General features: G+C 35.9%; 1 long non-coding RNA gene across 1 annotated transcript; it reads left to right on the top strand.

Moving 5' to 3' along the window:
- Positions 1-1,549: 1,549 nt before the first annotated feature.
- LOC123383050 lies at positions 1,550-18,202 on the top strand. The gene is made up of 3 exons (XR_006592309.1): positions 1,550-1,897; positions 4,412-4,499; positions 18,059-18,202. It is a non-coding gene; the product is annotated as an uncharacterized LOC123383050 (long non-coding RNA).
- The last annotated feature ends 246 nt before the right edge of the window (positions 18,203-18,448 follow it).

The following is an 18,448-nucleotide window of genomic DNA, read 5'->3' as shown; positions in this document are numbered from 1 at the left end:
CTGGGTTTCACTCTGGGGAAATCTTACATGCTTTGATCCTTACACATGATAATAATGGTTTCTAATATATCTGAATCACCTTATAGTTAACAAAGCACATCATACATAGTACATGACTTGCTCTTCACAAAAATTCAGTGAATTAGATTTTATTATATCCTGATTTTCAATGAGGAAACTGAGGTTTATAGGAATAATTTGTTCATATTTCTCCATCCAGAAAGTGGTTGAGTTTGGATTTAAACCAAGTCCATCTAACAAATTAGTCATTAATTCATTTAATAGCAATTTATTAAACACTATTTGTCAAGCCTTCTGTTAGGCACTGGGGAGACAGTGCTGCACAAGATGAATACATACTTTTTTTACTTTAGACTTTCTAAAGAAAAGTTTTAGGTTCATGGCAAAATTGAGGGAAAGGTACAAAGATTTTCCACATACTCCCTGTCCCCACCAATGCATAGCCTCCCCCATTATCAACCTCCCCCACAAGAGAGGTAGTTTTGTCACAGTTGATAAACTTACACTAATGTATCATTGTCACTCAAAGTCTGTGGTTTATGTTAGGGTTCACTCTTGGTGTTATACATTCCATGGGTTTGGACAAATGTATAATGGCATGTATCTATCACTATGGTATCACAGAGTATTTTCATGGTCCTAAAAATCCTCTCTTTTCTGCCTCTTCATCCCTCCCTCCAGCCCCTGACAACCACTGATCTTTTACTGTCCATAGTTTTGCCTTTTCCAAAATGTCAAATAGTTGGAATCATACAGTATTTAGTCTTTTCAGATTGGCTTCTTTCACTTGCTAATATGCATTGAAGCTTCTTCCATGTCTTCGAATGCCTTGATGGCTCATTTCTTTTTGTGCATGTGGGCTGAATAATATTCCGTTGTCTAGATGTACCACAACTTACCCAAAGAAGGTAGGAAAATCTATTTTTCAATAAGTCAGACATTAAGAAAATTTTTGAAAAGATCTTTTCATCTTGCACTATCAGTGATAGTTTGTTTCTGAAAAATTGATGAGTCTGAGAAAAGACTGTAAAACTTTTGTGGGCCAGTAAACATTTTGGCCAAGGAGAAGAATTTTAACAGCATTTTTATGGTTCTCTGAATCATTTCTGAGCCTTACCAGAAGTCTTCAAAATTGTGGTAACTTACAGATAACAAAATTTTTACAAAGATCTCTTGTAGATGTATATATTAACATTTTCTTTTTCAAATCGCACGACCTCTAAAGAGACTAAGCTTTGTTTCTTTCTGTTTTCAAAATTCTGAGAAGATGATGCAATTAAGTGAAATTCGAATGCACAGTGATTTTATTTCATCTAAATTGTTACCTGGCTTCTAAACCTCTCTAGCCTAGAGTCTATTATTTCCAAAGCCTGTTCTACTTTTAAGCAAATGTGATGGTGGTAATTCATTAGGACGGTTTTATTTTAGGTACCTGTTCTCACTGTTAAGCCATTTTCTTAATAGCTAATTAGATGTCATGGAAAGTATTAATAAAAGAAAGATTTCATTTCTGTAAGGGTGTTGACATATCAGTTGCTCCCTCTGTTGAGTCATCAAGGTATGGATGTAAATATGTAAGAGGCTTAAAGAGTACAATGACTCTTGCCTTGTTATAATGTGACCATATGTGGCCAATTATATTTCCTCTGTTTTTAATAATGTGGTTGTTTATTTACTAGTCCACATTTTTCTCTGATCATTAATTTTTATAGGCTTTCATCTTTTGAATCACCCTCACGTGGTATGTTAACAGCAGCGCTTGCTTGCCACCACATATTTTAAGCTTCTAAACAGAACACGAAATTGTGTTGTTCCCATGGAAACCTCAAACATTGCAGAACCACAGCTTTGAATCTGCAACTCCTATTGTATGTAGGTAGGTTCATGCCCTGTAACAGTGTACTCTAATCGCCAATGCCCCTAACATGAAGATACAGTTAACCTGGATGCCATTAGGGTTAATTGTTTATCTTATTTTTATTTTTGATTTATTCCTTGGATTGGTTCTGTTATGGTAGAAAAGAGCTAGACTAGTCCATCACAATTAACCAAAATACAGAGCCTTTATGAACATTAGCATCTGTTACGGAGAGGGGAGTAGCAGCTACTGGGGCTATTTCTATAATATTTACACATTCATTCATTCATTCATTCATTCTTTCATTCAGTTATTATTTGTTAACCGTATTGAAAGGTGCACTATTTTGGGGCTGGAAGTTACAGCCATGAGCAAGACAAAATCTCTGACTTCATGATGCTTACATTCTAGTGAGATACAAGTATGAAGTTTAAAAAGAAAAAATATATATGCATATACACGTACACATACATGTATGCATGTGGTAGCGGGTTGCTATTTTAATTAAGGTCAGCAGAGGATGCTTCTTTGTAGTAGAGGCATTAGAGCAGAGATTTAATTGAAGTAAGTGAGTGTGTCAGGCAAATACCTGAGTGAAATTCATTCTAGGAAGAGGAAATGCAATGCAAATGCTCTGAAGTGGGAACAATCTTGATACGCATACCCTTGACGTATAGCAAGAGGGCCAGACTCCTAGCACCTAATAAGCAAGCAGGGGAGTTAAGTGATGTGAAAGTAGAGATAAGAAAACAGATGGGGACTGGGGAAGACAACATGCAATGTCTCATAACCCACACTAAGGACATTGAATTTTGAGTATGAAGGGCTTTGAGCATAAAGTAATGGGATCCAATTTACAGTTTCAAAAAGATTGATCTATTTGTGGTGAGGATAATTAATTGTATCAAGGCTAGAGCAGAGGCCGAGATACCAGTTCAGATGCTATTGCAATCATTTAGGTGAGAGAAGACAGCATAGAGGTGTATTGAATTTAGTATCTAATCTGAAAGACAGAACTTACTGATGTTTTGGACACAGATTGTGTACAAATGGAGTCAAAAGTGACTAGTATTGTCCTGACTAAATAGATCAATGATAGTCCCATTTACTGAAACGTATAAAACTGAGGAAAGTGGTTTTGTAGGGAGTCAGGGAAAGGGAAGAGTTTTGATTGAAACATGTTAAATCAGAGTTGTCCACTAAGACGTCCAGATGCAGATTTTTGGTGGTTCAATATCCAAGTCTAGAATTCAGAGGGATATAAGCTATGATTCTGGGAGACACACATTTAAGACAATCATGTGCGTGAATAGCCAAAGCTAGAAATGATGATGTTGATGATTTCTAAAGATGTCACCCTCCTTACACCTATGTTGACTTCAGATGTTTTAGTTATTGATTGCCACAATAATGCTGCATTAAAGATGACCACAAAACCTCAGCGACACAGGACACTGAATTTATTGCTCACATATCTTTGGTCTGTTGGTGGTCGACCAGGCAGCTTTGCTGATCTTGACAGGGTTCATCGACATATCTGGGGATTGGCTGGCTGTCAGCCGCAGTAACTGTGGTGACTCAGCCTGCTCTGGGTGTCTTCCATCCTCCAGCACACTAGCTGGAGCTGTTCTCGTGGTGAGAGCAGAAGCACAGGAGAAAGCAAGCCCCAAGAGCAAGCCTGTTATAAGTCTCAGCTTGTGCCAGACTTTTGATTGAGTGTCAAGGAGCAGGGTATGCTATGTTGCCCACAGTGAGAAGGCACTACAAAAACAAAACAAGACAAAACAAAACAAAAACTATGGAAAAGGATATGGATATAAGGGGAGATGCAGAATTTGGGCCATTTTTGCAATCTATCACACAGGCTGACTAAGCATTCTAAAGAGCCCATGTAGAAGGCAGCCGTACATGAGGTGAAAACCGTTGCATGAAATGTCTGCTTCCATTTCAACAACACCATCTTCACTTAGACTCAGTCTCCTTTTGAAAATACAAAAACACAATTTTGAAAATTTTGAGGTCCAGTGTGCAAATTCCAGCCCCATGTCTTGTATTTCTGGGATTACTTCAACTAAAAAAAAAAAAAACTATCGTGATGTCTATTTTGTTAAGATAGACAAAATAATAAAAGACTAAAAATAATATCCAAAGTTTCTAATGCATAATAAGCACTTGACAAATTATAAATGCTCTGCTTGTTATTAGTAGAAAATTCACTATTTGTATTATGAAATATAACCATCAGTCAGTGTGATCTGTGGCCACAAGCATAAAATTATGCAACCACAATTGCATAAGATTGAATTCATAAGACTGAATCTCCAAAATTATTACTATTTAGAGTAAAAACACCTTTTACCTCCACATGTAAAGTTACTCTACGGTAGTCATGATGGCTTGAGTATCCAGACTTTTCTTTTTTTTTTAAAAAAAGTTGAGCTTTTATATGTATATCTTCAAGTTTTTGTCACTGTTTCGATATAAAAAGGGATTGATGATACTCTTAAAGGTTGTCTGTCTTTTTTGCTTTAGCATAAATAAAATTGGCTCAAAATTCAGACTGCATTGTGGGAAAGCATGGAGTGATATTTCTGTTCTAATCTCCAGTACCCGCACCAAGGTAAGACAGAACTGCTTAGATTGGAGAAATACCTGACTATACTGGCATTGAGGGGTTTGTTTAAGTTTATTTATTTATTTTGAGAGAGACAGTATGAGTCGGGGAGGGGCAGAGAGAGAGGGAGAGAGAGAATTCGAAGCAGGTTCCATGCTGTCAGCATAGAGACTGATGTAGGGCTCGAACCCACTAACTGAGATCATGACCTGAGCCCAAACCAAAAGGCAGTCTTAACGGACTGAGCCATCAACTGAGCCCCTGGCATCAAGTTTTAAGATGAAGATGATGTGTTTCATTACTTTTCTGATCAACATGCTAATACAGCATGGTCTAAAAATTGCTAACCCCCAACAGAATGGTTGACAAATGCCTGAATCAAAGGGCAATGTGGTTAAGCTGAATTTTGAAAAGAAGTACTGTCAAGGAAGTACAGATCCCACATCTAGGTTACCTACTCTCACCAGATAGGACTGTCCAGCTTGTCAGTTAGCTTTGGTCGTACAAACTTGTTACCACGAGTTCAAGAGTTTACAGAACCTTTTCCCTTCTTTCCTTTCAGACTGTGAGCTCTAGGAAAGCAGTAGATTTGTCTGTTTTGCTCACCCTTTGATCCTAAGTGCCTGTGTTTTTTATGGACCCAGGATCATTGGAAAGTCCTGAATCTATATTTGTTAACATATTTGTTCAATAAATGTTTACATGAAGGATTTTTCCCACATGCTTTGTCTAGTTTCTCTAGGGTTCGTCTGGATTAAAATATTTGAGAAGTAAACAATACAATTCAAGAATGGAAGAATTTTTTTGAATATTGCTTAATATTTTTGGAAATAATTTTACACACTCTACCCTACGTGTCCATAATATGCTTACTGTGCTACTTTAGTATTAAGTACTTCAAGGCTTCCCATCATTATTAAGATAAAGACCTGACCCATAAAACGACCATAAATCTCTGCATGATCTGGCTCCCGGCAACCCCTGCCTCTTCATCTTACATCCTCCTTTCCATCTCTCTCTGCATTCCAGCCACAATGGCTGCCTTTTATTTCCTTGGATTGACAATGGTCCCTAAGAACTCACAGCCTTTCCCCTCGGCCTGGAATGGTACTGGGTCATGCCTTGTCATTTTTCAGATCCTAAACGGACCTTTCCAGACGAAATCAGTTCTCCAGTTAGCTGCATTCATCGTGTTCAGCATTTTAGTTCCTAGCAGTTATCACAATTTAAATCATTATATATTTATTTTTATATGATTGTTTATATCCATCTTCTACCATACTGTAAGCTCCATGAGAATATGGACTTACTTATTTAGTTCACTTCCACACTTCTAAGAATCAACACAGTGCCTGGTATAAGCTCAAAAAAAAAAAAAAAGCTCTGTCCTGTATAACAGCTTGCCATCAACATAATTTCTTTAACTTGAAAAATAATCAGGCAATTATAGAGCATTCTAAAGGGCTTGGTAGAAAGAAATACATTAGAAGAGACTCATGTGATTTTTAAGAATGCCTTCGTCCTACTTTCAGTACATTTCTTATTGGAATGTCAAACTCTTTTTCTCTTTTTTATCTTTCCCAAATCATCATTTTATCATTTAAAAAACAAACAAACAAGAAAAATTTGGCTTGAAGAATTATTAAGACAGAGATACTATTTTCTCTTCTTTTATCTACTTTCCAAATGAAAACCCCACGATATCCAGACTTGATTTATATATCCGGAACTATTTAGAACAGGGGGCTTGTTACAAAATCTGACCATTGACATCTCCTTTTTAAAATTTTTTTTAATGTTTATTTATTTACGAGAGAGAGACATACATAGAGCAAGAGCAGGGGAGGGGCAGAGAGAAAGGGAGACACAGAATCTGAAGCAGGCTCCAGCCTCTGAGCTGTCAACACAGAGCCCAATGTCAGGCTCGAAACCACGAACCGTGAGATCATGACCTGAGCTGAAGTCGGATGCTTAACCAACTGAGTCACCCAGGCACCCCCCCTTTTTTTGTTAATGAGAAAAATTCCTGCATCCCAGAATCAGCTGAAGTGCTTTTCATTATATCCTTAAAGATATCAGAAGATTTTTTAAATATAAAAACAATTATAGAAGACCTGGATTTTAACATGTCCTGGGTTCACTGATACTGCATCTGATCACTTTCCCCAAATTAAATCTTGGTAATGATTTATCTATGGGTCTGTTCTCTTAATGAACATTAAATTGATAGTCTCATGTATTTTTTCGAATCGTACTGAAAAATAGTTCTATCAACTGATGAGATTAGCAATATCATTAGCTCATCGGGCATCAAATATTTCCAGGCTACATCCTTTATTCATTCCATTTTATATAGCCCTAATTCTTGCTATGATTTTTCCCCCCTTCAGTGACCCTGACTCGAATGGTTGCTAATACTGTCCTCAAAATGATAAACATGTAATTTTCCTGTGCAGCTGTCAGGTCTCTTCTCCAACACTTTTCAAGCAACTAGAGAGGCTCCTATATATTAGTGCAAAAGTGACAGCACACTTCTACTCAAAGTATGAGAGGAATGTGTTAATTGCCCAAACACAAGCCCACACATCAATGGATAGAAGGCTTCTGGACTAAAATAACACTTAGTAATCTTTCCTTGAGGTATATCTTCTTCCAGCTTCCTTTAAAACTGTCCATGAATCACAGAAGAAAATAAAACAAAATACCAAAAATTAATTCCGAGACAACCTGTTGCCAGGTTTGGAGGAATTTCCCTAATTATAATATAAAGCTGGTGGGTTGATTTGGTATATACTACTAGTGGTTACTTTGATTCATGTCATTAGAACCCTCTGTGGCAAAAGAAAATGGAAAAACTTTCCCCCTAACTTCAACTCTCAATCCTTCAGCAGCAAAAACAACAAAAACGCCTTGAGCTTCTACATGTGCCAGGCATATAAGTAGTGAGAATACAGTAATAAAGGTCATCATCATTGCATCTTCGCTGAGATTACTGGCTGTCAGGGGAGCCTGTAGTTTTAAAGGAATATAAGAATAATGCCACAAATTAAAAAGTGCTACAGGGAATATCATGGCAATATCTAATTTACTGCACATAGATTATAAGATAAAGTAACACCTAATTTGAGATCTAAAGAATGAGTAGTTGCATGGGACAAGATGAGAGGTAAATTATTTAAACAGAATTTGTGCTGAATGCCTGAGTGGCTCAGTCAGTTGAGCATTGAACTCTTGGTTTCATCTCAGGTCATGATCCCAGGGTTGTGGGATGGATTCCCATGTCAGGCTCCATGCTAAGCATGGAATCTGCTTTAGATTCTTTCTCTCTCTCCCTCTGCCTCTCTCCCCTGCTCATGTGCTCTCTATCTCTCTCTCAAAAAAATTTTTTTTTTAAATAAACAGAATGTGTGGGGCACCTGGGTGCCTCAATCGGTTAAATATCTGACTTCTGCTCAGGTCATGATCTTTCATGGCTCCTGAGCATTAAGCTCTGTGCTGACATCTCAGAGCCTGGAGCCTACTTTGGATTCAGCCTCTGTTTTTCTCTGCCCCTCCCCTGCTTGCTCTCTCTCTCTCTCTCTCTCTCTCTCTCTCTCTCTCAGAAATAAACATTAAAAAAATCCAGGATGTGTGCTGATTTCATATTGAGATTTATCTTCAAATAGACTATACTAGAAGCCCAATAAATGGTTTCCTACATGTCACTAGAATCACACTTCTGCATATCATCTGAGATTAGATGTATCAATGGAACCAATAGGTTTGAAGGTCTGGAAAGAAAACCAAACATGGTGCTTTCAGATGCCTTTAAAGTTTCAGTAAGACTGGATTATGAAGGGTTAGGTAGAAAATTGTAGAATATGAAATTGAAGACATCAAGCATTATATTTTACAGGATCTTTAAATCTTGTTAAGGAATTTGGGCTTTATTGCATGGCAATGGAGAGGCAATAGGGTGTTGAAAGCAGGCAAGTGGCAGTGTTAGGTTTGCCTTTTAGAATTATCAACATGGCTTTGGTGAAAAGAATATGCTTGAGAAGGACAAAAGAAGAGTAAGACTAAGCAGACAGAGGCAATTATAAACAATGATCTGAGGATGACATAATAGTGCCCTGGATGGTGAGAATGGAGAGATGTAAACAAGTGGATGCTTTATTTACTTAGGAGATGGATGAATGTGGGGATGAGAAAGAAGAAATGAAATATGGCTTATGTATCTGGATGTTTGATACGACTCACTGACACAGATGAGAAAGAATGGGTAAAGATGAGCTTAGTTTTTGATATCTTAAGCTTGTGGTCCTACAAGAGGACATGAACAGCAGGTGGCTGAATAAACCATGCACATAAATATGTGAGTCATTGGTATAGGAAATCAGTGAGGTCTTGGAAATTGCTGAGACTACCCTGTAAAAACAGAGTGAAAGAAGAGAGAGTAGAATAAAATTTGAGGTACACTGATATTTATGGGATTTGCTGAGAAATAGAAGCTTGCAAAGGTGAGTGAGGAAGAGGGGCTGGTCTAGAAAAGAGAAAACAGCAGCATAGGCCACAGGTAAGAGAAAATTTGAGGAGGGATTGTGCATCCGTAAAGTTTAATCCATGATTTAAGGGATCTATTATCTGTCATTGATGAAGTGGTGGTCGTTTTTTGAAGGGGCCAAAATGTTTCTACCTAAATTGCTCTGTATCCATAAAAATAGAGGAAGTAGCTCAAAAATTGGGGATCAGGGTACTGTAGGTGGGAAATTATATGTTAGGGATTTAGAGTTCTAAAGTAAAATGCTTGAAGTTTGAGGTGTGATAGAAATACTGAGGTGAACATTAGCAAATAACCACACTACCCATTCAGTGACTTAAGGAAAAAAAACACTTATAGGTGCTCTTATTTAAATAGGGATCTATTAAAATGTTCTCATTTGGACATTTATTCTAGTAGGTTTTTTAAAAATTTAGCAGAGACATCCTTATTAGACATTTTGGGTCAAGATTGTCATTCTACTTTAATTGTGCAGGAATATGAAGTCTCATACTCATTTAGCGAAGACATTCCTTATCCCCCTCAACAGTTTAGGAATGCAGATACATGAGCAGAGAACACTGTAATTTGCTGTGACATCCACTCTGTAGCACAGAAACACAAATCAGGAGTGCCTAATGCAAATGAGAGACAAATTCTGATTAAGGACGGCTTCCTGAAAAAGGTAGCACCTGACATCAGCCTTAAAGATGAGTAAAACTCATCCAGAGAGAGAGAGAGAGGTAAAAAGTATATCTTTGAATTCTAGAAAAAAAATGTTGTCCCTGATTTCTAGCGCCTTTCCATTCTGTATTAGGCGAAGGTAACATAATCCTTACAAGTCAGGCTCCTTAATTTATACAACAGAAGGCCAATTTTGGCTCTTGGAAACACATCAATCCTTCTTTAATTGACAAATGAGACTATCTCCTCTCCAAGCCAGGAATTGATTGCAATGAAGCAGTTGCTAAAGTGTCTGAACGTTAATTTTTTGAGTTCAATGACTACATCATATATCCATCCCTCTAAACCAGATCTTCAGAAAGTGAGATATCTAGACCACGTTATCATAGCTTCCCTCAGAGAAGTTACCTCTTTGATAGTGTGTTAGCACTAAACAATTTATTTGAACAAATGTATTATCTCTTGCAAGCCAGTTTCAGACACTATTTCACCACCTGATACTTCTTAAACAGGAACTCAACACCATTAGTTTTATTATTATTTCACTACCAGAAAAATGTAATATCCAAGTTAATTTTTACAATTTCTTCTGCTTTTAAGTACTTAATATCTACTCAATCTTCAATTCTTGACAATTTCACTTTTCCCTCGCACTTGTCCCCACTCTCACTACTCTAGATTGGATCTTAATCTTTTTCTCCTAGTCTGTATACTGAAATAGTCTCTTCACTGGGCCTCTGCCAGGAGTCTAACTCATTCAAGTTCATCTTGCTTTCTACTACCGCAGTGATATGTTTAAAATCAAATTCAGACAATGCCATGATCTTCCTTAAAAGCTTTCAGTGGCTCCTTGCTATAGGATATAGTTCTAATTCATTACATGATAGAGTAATCACAGTCTGCGATCTCCCATTTTCAGTTTCCCCAGACTCATCTGTAGCTCTCAGCTTCCCCCAAACTGATATTTATGGGGCAATATCCCTGATGAACTTACCTTCAACTGAGTCCTTCACTAGGGTATGCAGCAATGTTTACTGTGGAATTTAAACAAACGCACACACATGGACACATATGTGTGTGCACACACCGTCCACAGAAGCAAAATCTATGGGATTAGGCTCAGGCACAAGAATTTCTTAAAATTTTCACCATTTCACAGAACTGGTTTCTTAACCATTGTGCTAGTTACAGTGTGCTGATTCAAGGTCCTGGCCCACACCTGGCTCATTCATCATACTTCTAAGTTATGGCATTTTTTCCCTCTTATCCTGGAATGCTATTCTTTAAACCACTCTCTTTCTTCTTTTGACAACTCTTCATCTTTTGAGAGTAAGAATAAGCATTATTCCCTGAAATAAGCATCTCTTCTTTATCCCTATTCCCCTGCTGTTAGGTGCCCCTTTCCATATGCTCTCAAAGCATTCCAGTTAGTCCTATATTATCATTTCTGCCACTGTATTACTGTGATTAAAGTGATCAGTCTTACCTACTAGATTGTAAATTCTGCCAGTGCAGGGATTGTGGGTTTGTTTTGTTTTACTATCTTTTAAAATGATCTAAATTTAAAGGTGATTCTGTTCAAAGTGAATAATTCAAAGGGAAAATTTTTTCCAATGGATTAATTGGAATTTACAAGAATGTGAATATTTCTTGTCACTAATTAAGTTTTCACTTTTGCAGATGTATATATCACTATTATGTGCTATTATTATACATACATATATACTTGTTATACAGTTATATGGTCATATTTGTGTGTGTGTGTGTGTGTATATATATATATATATATATATATATATATGGATCTGTATATGGTTGTATGACTATATATGTGTGTATGTGTGTGTGTGTGTGTGTGTGTGTGTATACTGTCACCTGTATACATACACCACATACACAGACACACACACACACTCAGTTGCTAAGATGCTGAGTGCTTTTTATGTACCAGGCATTGTGATAAATACATTGCACTATTATTTCACATTAATGTTTTAACAATTTTATTAGAGTGATATGCTATTAACCACGATTTCACATATGGGATTACTTGACCTTTGACAGGTAGAGAGATTTGCTTATGACAAAAACTTGACCCATTTTATATGACTACAAAATCATTACAGAATACAAACTAGTTTCCAGTATGCATGTTTATTATATGTATACATATAATAAACACTGAAAAGACTAACACTAGCTAATTGCATTCAAAGTTATTTTTAAAAAGTTGAAAGTTCAAACAAAGTTCACAATTTTTTAGAATGCCAAATTAACAAAAAATAAGCAAACGTTTTTATTTCACATTCCATTGTTAAAATAACACAGAAATATATTACCTTTTGAAAAATTGTGAGCAAAAATCATTACTTTCTTCATCTCTATTCAAGGTTTTGTTTTGTATATGAATGAAACTTACCTGAAGATGTCTAAATATTAGAAATAATACCATAACACTTGAGAACACCCAAATACATAAAACAATTAATAGCAAACATGAGGACTCAAATAGACAAAATCACGAATGAGACAGGAGAGATCACAACAAAAAACACAGAAATACAAACAATTTTAAGAGAATATTATGAAAAATTATATGCCAACTAATTGGGCAATCTAGAAGAAATAGATAAATTCCTAGAAACCTTAAAGGACAAAAACTGAAACAGGAAGAAGTAGAAATTTTCTTTTCAATTTTTTTTCACTCTCCCAAATTTATTTGAGTGAGAGAGAGAGAAACAGAAACAGAGAGAAAGAGAGAGAGAGAGAGAGAGAGAGAGAGAGAGAGAGAGAGAGCACAGGCAGGGGAGAGGGGCAGAGTGAGAGAGAGAGAGAAAGAGAGAGAGAGAGAGAATCCCAAGCAGGCTCCATACTCAGTGTGGATCCCAGCAGGGGCTCAATCCCATGACCCTGGCATCATGACCTGAGCCAAAATCAAGAATCTGATGCTCAGCCAACTGAGCCACCCAGGCACCCCAGAAGTAGGAAATTTGAACAGATCCAATAACCAGATAAGAAATTGAATCAATAATAAAAAATCTCCCAACAAACAAAAGTCCAAGGCCAGATGGCTTCCTAGGGGAATTCTACCAAACATTCAAAGAAAAGTTAATACATATTTGTCTCAAGCTGCTCCAAAAAATAGAAATGGAAGGAAAACTTCCAAACTCATTCTATGAAGCCAGCATTACCTTGATTCCAAAACCAAAGACCTCACTAAAAAAAGAGAACTACAGGCCAATATCCCTCATGAACATGGATGCAAAAATTATCGACAAAATACAAGTAAATCGAATCCAGCAGTTCATTAAAAGAATCATTCACTATGATCAAGTGGGATTTTTTCCTGGACTGTGATGGTGGTTCAATATTTGCAAATCAATCAATGTGACACACCATATTAATAAAAGAAAGGATGAGAACTATATGATCCTCTCAACAGATGCAGAAAAAGCATTTGACAAAGTACAGCATCCATTCTTGATTTAAAAAACCCTCAACAACAACAACAACAACAAAACCCAACAAACCCTCAGCAAAATAGGGATAGAGGGAACATCCCTCAAAATCATAAAGGCCATGTATGAGAGACCCTCATCCTCAATGAGGAAAACCTGAGAGCTTTTCCTCTAAGGTCAGGAACAAGACAAGGATGTCTACTCTCACCACTGTTATTTAACGTAGTACTGGAAGACTTAGCCTTAAATCAGACAACAAAAAGAAATAAAAGGCATTCAAATCAGCAAGGAAGAAGTCAAGCTTCCATAATTCACAGACAACATGATGCTTTATGTAGAAAACCCAAAAAACACCACCAAAAAATTGTTAGAACTGATACACGAATTCAGTGAAGTCACAGGATATAAAATCAACATACAGAAATCTGTTGCATTTCTGTACACCAGTTATAAAGCAGCAGAAAGGGAAATCAAAGAATTGATCCCATTTACAATTGCACCAAAAACCATGAGGTACCTAGGAATAAACCTAACCCAAAAGGTAAAAGATCTGTACTCTGAAAACTATAGAAAGCTTATGAAAGAAATTGAAGAGGACATAAAGGAATGGAAAAATAGTCCATGCTCATGGATTTGAAGAACACATACTGTTAAAATGTCTATACTACCCAAACCAATCCTCACATTTAATGTAAACCCTATCAAAATGCCACCAGCATTTTTCACAGAAGTAGAACAAACAATCCTAAAATTTGTATGGAACCACAAAAGACCCCAAATAGCCAAAATGATCTTGAATAAAAAAGACAAAGCTGGAGACATCACGATACTGGACTTCAAGCTATATCACAAAGCTGCAGTCATCAAGACAGTATGGTACTGGCATAAAAACAGACACATAGATTGATGAAATAGAATAGAAAACCCAGAAACAGGCCCACAACTATATGGTCAACTAATCTTTGACAAAGAAGGAAAGAATATCCAATGGAAAAATCTCTTCAACAAATGGCATTGAGAAAACTGGACAGCAACATGCAAAAGAATGAAACTCAACTACTTTCTTATATCATATACAAAAATAAATTCAAAATGGATGAAAGACCTAAATGTGAGACTTGAAACCATAAAAATCCTAGAGGAGAACATAGGCAGCAACATCTTTGACATCAGCTATAGTAAATTCTTACTAGATATGTCTCTGGAGGCAAGGGAAACAAAAGCAAACATGAACTATTGGGACTTGGAGATAAAAAGTGCCTGCATAGCAAAGCAAACAGTCAACAAAACCAAAAGGCAATCCAGAATGGGAGAAGATATTTGCAAATGATATATCAGATGAAGGGTTAGTATCCAAAATCTATAAAGAACTTATCAAGTTCAATACCCAAAAAACAAATAACCCAATGAAGAAATGGGCATAAGACATGAATACACATTTTTCCAAAGAAGACTTCTAGATGGGGGCACCTGGTTAGCTCAGTGAGTTAAGCATCTGACTTTGGCTCAGGTTATGATCTCATGGCTCATGATTTTGAGCCCTGTGTGGGCTGTGTTGACAGCTCAGAGCCTGAAGCCTACTTCAGATTCCGTTTCTCTCTCTCTCTCTGTCCCTCCCCCACTCACACTCTGCCTGCCTCTCTCTCTCTCTTTCTCTCTTTCTCTCTCAAAAATAAACTAAAAAATAAACATTAAAAGAAAGAAAGAAATAGAGAGAGAGAGAAAGAGAGAGAGAAAGAGAGAGAGAGAGACAGAGAGAAAGAAAGAAAGAAAGAAAGAAAGAAAGAAAGAAAGAAAGAAAGAAAGACAGACATCCAGATGGCTAACAGACACATGAAAAGATGCTCAACATCCCTTATTATCAGGGAAATACCAATTAAAACTGCAATGAGATACCACCTCACACCTGTCAGAATGGCTAAAATTAACAACATAACAGAGAATAGATGTTGGCGAGGATGCCAAGAAAGGGAAACCCTCTTTCCCTGTTGGTGGGAATGCAAACTGGTACAGACACTTGGGAAAACAGTATGGAGGTTCCTCAAAAAGTTAAAAACAAAACTACCTTAGATTCAGCAATTGAACTATTAGGTATTTACCCAAAGGACACAAAAATACTGATTTGAAGGGATACACATCCTGTACTTTATAGTATTATCAACAATAGCCAAATTATGGGAAGAGCCTAAATGTTCACCAACTGATGAATAAAGAATACATTACACACACACACACACACACACACACACACACACCATGGAATATTACGCAGCCATGAAAAAGAATGGAATCTTGCCATTTGCAACAACACAGATAGAGGTAGAGTGTATTATGCTAAGCAAAATAAATCAGGCAGAGAAAGACAAATACCATATGATTTCACTCATATGTGGAATTTAAAAAAGTGAAACAGATAAATATAGGGGGATAAAGAGAGAGAGGAAAACCATAAAACAGACTCTTAACAATAGAGAACAAATTGAGGGTAGCTGGAGGGGTGATGGATGAGGGATGGGCTAAATGGGTGATAGGTATTAAGAAGGGCACTTGTGATGAGTAGTGGGTATTATATGTAAGTGATGAATTACTAAATTCTACTCCTGAAACTAATATTGCACCATATGTTAACTAATTTGGATTTAAATAAAAACTTGAAAGAACAAAATAGAAATACTACCACAACAACAACAAAAAGAAATAATACCATAGTAAAAATAAACAAATATGTATCAGAAACTAAATTGCTGCAAAATCAAATTATTTTTATTTTTTTCATTTTCAATTTTTAACTATTGTAAATATTATTATGCTTTTCATTCTAAGTAAATCAATTAAAATAAGAATCCAATTTAACCAATAATTAGTGGCCAAAAATGTTGGCATCACTGGTGAAAATGGTAGAGAAACAATAATTAAAATAAATATTTTTATCTGTTTAAAGACATCTGATAGATGTTCAATAAATTATTTGTTGGATTCAACCAGATTTAGAAGCATCTTATCACATTGCACTGAATTTCTGTAGTTATGTCTCTCCACTCCTCTTGACTAAAGGCTCTTTGGAGTCCTACATCATAGTATTTTTATCTTCATATCCCTGATAAGCAGCCCAATGAATAGAAGGTATTTAGCATGTGCTAATCAATAAAGCAATTCTCAAATCTTTTGGTTTCAGTATCGCATTACAGTACTTGGAAGTATTGAATAATTCTTTTGTTATGCAGGTTATAACTATAGGTATACCATCTCTAATATGCACTGTGTTAGAAATTAAAAGTGAGAAAATTTTTAAGTGTATTACTTAATAATTTATTTATTTTTTTACAAAAATGTTTATTTAATTTGAGACAGAGAAAGAGAATGCGTGTGGAAGTGGGGGAGGGCAGAAAGAGAGGGGGAGAGAGATCCCCAACCAGCCTTCATGCTGTTAGCGCAGACGCAGATGCAGACTTGATCTCAGGAACAATGAGATCATGACCTGAGCTGAAATCAAGAGTTAGATGCTTAACTGACTGAGCCACCCAGCCACCCCTATTAATTAATAATTTTAAATACTAACAATAAACCTATTGCATGTTATCATAAATTGCATATTATTATGTAAAACAAGTACATTTTCCAAAGCAAACCAACTTAATGACAAAAGGGTCATGATTTTTAGTTTTACAAATCTCTGCAATGTATGGCTTACCAGGTATGAAATAAATATAATAATCTGGAGTTTTTCATCTGCTTCTGAATTCAATCTGTTTTGATATGCTGTTTGAGTTAAAGAATACAAAGAACATAAAGCTCCACAAATATACTAATTAGAAAAGGAGAAATATTTTCATAGACTTTTGAGAGACCTATGACTATTGTTTTATACTACATCAAACTCAGCAAATATTAGTTTCTTACTAGCTTATTGCAATGTGAAATTTGAATCCAGATCAGTACCTTTTGTACTGTTACATTAAAATCCATTGTTCTATATTGTATATTGAAAAGATCTTTTATCCTTGTATGATTTTGCATTTATAATTTTGAAAACTTTCATTCACCCAGCCATGAAGATCTTCCAGATGTTGATATATAATATCATACAATATAAAACTATCATGTTTGTTAATTTCACCAATGATCTCAACAAAGGTCTTCGGTTATTTACAAGATGTCAAACTAATGGTGGTAGATATAAATTTTCCAAAGGCAAGAATGAATTTTATCACCAACAACAAACACTGTCAGTTGTTTTCTTTGAAATAAAAGGCTCACTTTATTTATTGCTGCCAAATACCCAAGTTTATATAATCATGGTTTGTCTGTTACAGTTTTAAAATAGACGTGGTGTTCTATGGTAAAAGCATCTGGTTTAGGTAGCAATTCAAACAACCACACTTTTCAGGTAGACAAATACTTTTCATGTAGACAACCAACAAACTTCAATATACCGCAGAAGTGACATTTTGCATACTCCCCATTTCTTCATAGATAATATAAAGAAGGTGTGCAAAGGAGCAATCTAATAAAGTTATCAATTCTCTCACTCATCAAAGATATTCTTAAGCAAAATTCACCATTTTTTAATTCAATTTGATGGTGCAGAATGCAATAACTACTAATACATTTTGGTGCCACTATCTTGATTTGAGCTAAGACAATGGTAATTTTATCCACCATTGCTTTCGTACCATCAATGTAAATGTCACGAGTTAAAAAGGCAAGTAGAATCTTAGCGTTATAATGAAAATAATTGTTTCTTTGTGTGGATTCCTCTGAAAGAATTTCAGGGAAAATCAGGGATTAATGAGATCATGAAAACAAGTTCTTTTTCATACAATTGCAAGAAGAATGCAAATCTAATTTCAAGTTTTGCTACCTTGCGTAGAAGTTGCTGAAAAAGTTGACTTTTCTAATTTCAGGACTAAAGTCTGTGATCATCAATGGATTTTTACATAAGCCGAAGAAAAATGTTGTTAATGCCCTGTTATTCCAGTTAAGCTCGAATCTGTAAGCAATCCGCAAGTTCTGTTTACTCTACTTCAAAAATAGATCTGACACATCCATATACTGTCATTCCAGCTCCTTTTCTAGGTATTTATACCATGCCACAGCATTAATCTCTTGAATTGTTATATTTGCTTCCTAAATATTTTTCTCTGTTCCCATATTTGTTCATATAAAATACATTCTCCATAGTAGGCAGAATGATCTCTTAAACATTAAATCAGATCTAAAAATGCCCCTTCTGAAAACCCTTTAGTGGCTTTCACTGCCAATGGAATAAAATCCAAGTTGCTAACTGTATCCTA

Source organism: Felis catus, chromosome F2 (assembly GCF_018350175.1).
Source record: "Felis catus isolate Fca126 chromosome F2, F.catus_Fca126_mat1.0, whole genome shotgun sequence".
Classification (NCBI taxonomy): Eukaryota; Metazoa; Chordata; class Mammalia; order Carnivora; family Felidae; genus Felis; species Felis catus.
This window is presented reverse-complemented; position numbering and strand designations above follow the sequence as displayed.